Source organism: Anguilla rostrata, chromosome 4 (assembly GCF_018555375.3).
Source record: "Anguilla rostrata isolate EN2019 chromosome 4, ASM1855537v3, whole genome shotgun sequence".
NCBI classification, from domain to species: domain Eukaryota; kingdom Metazoa; phylum Chordata; class Actinopteri; order Anguilliformes; family Anguillidae; genus Anguilla; species Anguilla rostrata.
This window is the reverse complement of record NC_057936.1, coordinates 3,842,767-3,846,849: the sequence shown is the minus strand read 5'-3', so window position 1 is coordinate 3,846,849 and position 4,083 is coordinate 3,842,767. Positions and strand designations below refer to the sequence as shown.

General features: G+C 42.7%; 1 protein-coding gene across 1 annotated transcript in view; it reads right to left on the bottom strand.

Moving 5' to 3' along the window:
• The window catches only part of LOC135254071 (receptor-type tyrosine-protein phosphatase S-like), a 254,574-nt gene extending 250,857 nt beyond the window's left edge, over nucleotides 1-3,717 (bottom strand). Inside the window, exon 1 of the mRNA XM_064334022.1 lies at nucleotides 3,437-3,717. The gene's annotated coding sequence lies outside the window, so the exon portion shown is untranslated. The remainder of the gene's footprint in view (nucleotides 1-3,436) is intronic.
• Between the last annotated feature and the right edge of the window lie 366 nt (nucleotides 3,718-4,083).

Sequence of the window (4,083 nt, the reverse complement as noted above, 5' to 3'; positions counted from 1 at the left end):
CCTGGGGTATGGCATCTCCGAAGTGAGTATTCGAGCTCGTAAACACCTATATTATTATTATTATTATTATTATTATGAATAATAATATTTTTAAAATTATTCCCTTCATCTTGTCTATCAGGCATCCGTGCCATATGACCACCGAGGGGAGCTACTAAAACCAAGGTGGAGGTACTTTTAAAGGATAAAATGTATTGGAGCTTATTCCGATCGCCAGAGGCACGACTGAATACAACCGTAAATGGAAAAAACTTCATTTCTCTCTCTGTACCTCAAGTGTATTTTCGGGCAAATATATCACGGCCGCTGGGCCAGAACTGGAGCCGTGTTCTATACATAAACGCGGTGCAGTCGCCGAAGGTGCTGAGAGAAGACACAATTTAATGATTTCTTCCAGCGAAACGAGATATGAAACATAGATAGAGGTTACTTACTGCAGCCGTTTCCTGGACAAACGCATTTACTGATAGGAGAGGTAGGCTATGCCTCGGGAAAGCAGTCAATAGGCTACTCGGGGTTTTTAAGAGGGTCTTCTATACTGAGTGCCTTAAAATGTTTATCTTTTTTGCAGGCGCATAAATTGCAATAGAAATCGTTCCAATGAAGAATTCAAGCGAAATATAGATAGGTTTCCCTGCGCGAAATTGGCAACCAGAAAACCTGAAGGCACGCACCTTATCTTGTCTGGCTAAAGGGATTGTTATTTAAATTATTATTCACTTATGTGTGCGCTGTTTACGAAATCAATTTGGCGAGTTCTCAATATAATAGCCATATCAAACAAGTGTGTGTGTGTGTGCGTGTGTGTGTCTGCGCGCGCGCGCGCGTGTTATGGCAACATTTTCCAGTGATAAACACAATATGGTACGTACACTGAATAATTTAAAGATTCTATCTGATTTTTAATGGTAAGTGTTAACAAAATAATGCACATCAATTGATAAAGTTAACCAAATACTAGTATGTGTCTAAAATGATAAACACATAACATTCAGTAATCACAGAGGAAAGGAACAGCATAATTTAAGACAACATCAAGGGAGTTATGGCTAGGATTTCGTTGAAAGAGTCTGGTCTGCGCACGGGGGCTGCGCCGTCGCTGCAGTTTATACGCTCGTGCATAAGAGAAGTTGCAGCACGAGCCCTTTCCTTGCTTCACAGTGTACGGGAGAACGCCCTCTTGCAATATTTCTCATGTGATGAAACATAATAGGGAATTGTAATACGCATCTACATCACGAGCGCGATTAGATTACATTACGGAACTAACCCCAAGCCATTTCCAGCCATCATACAAAAAGCAATAACTGCATTATTACTGCTAGAGAGAGAAAAGGATGTATAAACCCATTTTCTTAAACAGTTTGTACCAGGCTGGGTAATGCGCCCTGCTATACCGATTACACCCATCCCGACCAGGACATTAGACTGCGCGCGAGGCAAGCGCAGATGACAGCCACTCAAAACGAACTCTTCGTGTGATGCAAGGTTTCGACGATCGCGTTTAATCAGCTCCGAAATTCCACTTGTTCCTTGTCCCAAGTCCATTTCAGCCCAAATTGCATCATTTCAGCCGAAGCATTCGGCATCAATGGACAGTGGTGCGTTGTCAGTTATTTATTAGTTGTGCCGAGACAATGCGCATATGACGAAGACTCATCACAACGGGGCGATGAAATAGCCTATATGCACTGAACTGGCAAAAGCAGAGGGCAGCCCTTTTCGGAATAAGTTCTCTTTGTATCCTATCAATTTAAGGAAACTCATGGTGGAATCTGCTCCCCTTGAACAAGTCTCTTACACAGTAGACAAGTGTAGGATTTATTTATTTATTTATTTATTTATTTATTTGCTGGGCTAACGGCATTGATTACCGTCAAATGGATATTGTCTAATGGCTATGTCATAAGCTATCAAAGAAGATAGGCTAATAAAGATGAAGAAAGAAAAAAGGAACATTTAGGCTACTAAAAATGTAAGTCAGAAGTGTTTATGTGAAGAAATATAAAGCATGGATTTCCGACCGTCCTTCGAGCGTATCCGTGGACCCGCGAGTAGGCTACGCGCGCACAAGTGGCTGCAAACCCAGCGCAAGTCCCATCCATCTGTGCATTCTCTTGGACCATCTCCCGCGACCGCATTTACTCGCGTGTATTTGTTATACGTGGTCTGATAATCAAATTAATGCATTCACTTTCTCATATCTTGTCCATGAAATTTACCTAATGCAATGTATAATTGGACTAATCCCATGTGTTGCCTGAATCAGTCCACCGCTCTTTCGTTTCACACCTCATAATAACTATTTGACAAAAATAAAGAATAAAAATGAAAAAATAAAAATCCTTAAAATTGAACAATTTCAACAACAACAACATTATGAGATGTTTGGAAATGTAATTTAAAAACTGGGGAAAGAACAAATAAAAAAATGCAAGCAACCTGACCCCGTCATTGTTTCATATAAACTGAGTATTAAATGTTCGCGAGAACATTCCAAGCAAAACATTCGTTATCTTGTGAGTCTTTTGGAATGGCAAAGCTGTTTGTAAAAGTTCATGTGACAGACATCGAAAAGCACCCACAATGTCACATTTGCACAACCTAATCAACAATATTTATACTATAAATATTTACGTTTAAACTTGCTATATGGAAAGACAAAATAACTTCAGACTGAAATAAATCATCCAGTACTGTATATGAGCGAGAAGCTTACATTCCATAACATAGCCCACAATTATAAACTAAGTATGTAGCCTACTACACAAAACCCCCAAGCTACGATAAAAAATAAATGATAAAGACGGGAACAAGCACAAAGCGCGTGCCGCCCTCTTTCAGCGTTGCTTCGCACGAGATCTGCAGGTCTGAACATAAACGCAAAACTAACGAATCGACACGTTTGAAACGCTGTGAGTCGCGCGAAGAGCCGGGATACCACAAACGCGATCCGAAAATTCTCATTCGAACAACGAGACGGCGGAGGCAAACAGTTTTGAACCTAGCAGGGTGGCATGCAGGAGCATCGGGTACATTGGGTTCCACTAGGCTTACGTACCAGCATCATCTTTGCAGTATCAGCACCGAGTTAACCCCGCCAGCTCAAAGCGATCGAATGTTAACCCCTAAACGCAAAGCGCAGTCCGCGTAGACCAGACGCAACCCGCGAGCGACTGCATCTACACTCGCAATGCTTTTTATTCGATGCCATTCGTTCCCCTCTGTCCACCAACTCAGTCAGCTGTACTGCAAAGTAAATGGCAGACGCTCATCGTGGGCTGCCTGAGCATCATCCATACATTCCGTAAAAGCATGACACCAGGTGAGGAATCAGCGATGCAATAAAGGCAATGAAAAAACGCTGTACAAAGTAGCCTACAGCGATCTCACCGTTTAAAAAAACAAACAAACAACAAAAAGCAGCGATGCTTACCTTTTAATAACGGTGTTCCTTTCGTTGTTCTTGTGCACGTAAATGTTCCCCTTACATCTTCCATGCAGATAAATAAATAAACAATATTCCTGTTGGATATAAGCGTGCTGCAGCAGATCCAGGGAGCTGGGTTGGTTTAGCCTAGCGGTGAATAATTTTTTTAAAATCCCCCCGATAGCGCTGGTTGCTCGGCGCGTGCGATATTGCAGGACTGCCGTTCAGCCCCGCTTCCAGATAGCACAGCTGGCCGCGTTGGAAACTGGAAGGTGATGTCATAGACACTTCCACCCTCCCTTCTCATCCCCCCTCCTTTTTATCCACCCATTCCACTCCCTGTGTCCCCTCCTTCTCCCCCTCCCCTCTTCTCTTCCCTCCCTTGACGTGATGAAGTCATACCATTCCCCCACGCCTCCACAGGCAACGTCCTCCGCCTTCTTGAGCATCCTTTACCGGGGAGTGAGTAGCACGAGACAGACCAATGCCGTGGATTTGAAGGCGACCGCCCCCACGTGACCGTGTGGTGCCATCTCTTCTTTTTAAAGAGCGAGATACCATTATTTAAATAAAAAAAATAGCCTACACGAAGTCGAGATAAATATACAAAATAAAGACAAATAAACCTCCGAAATTTGCTGAATGTACGCAAA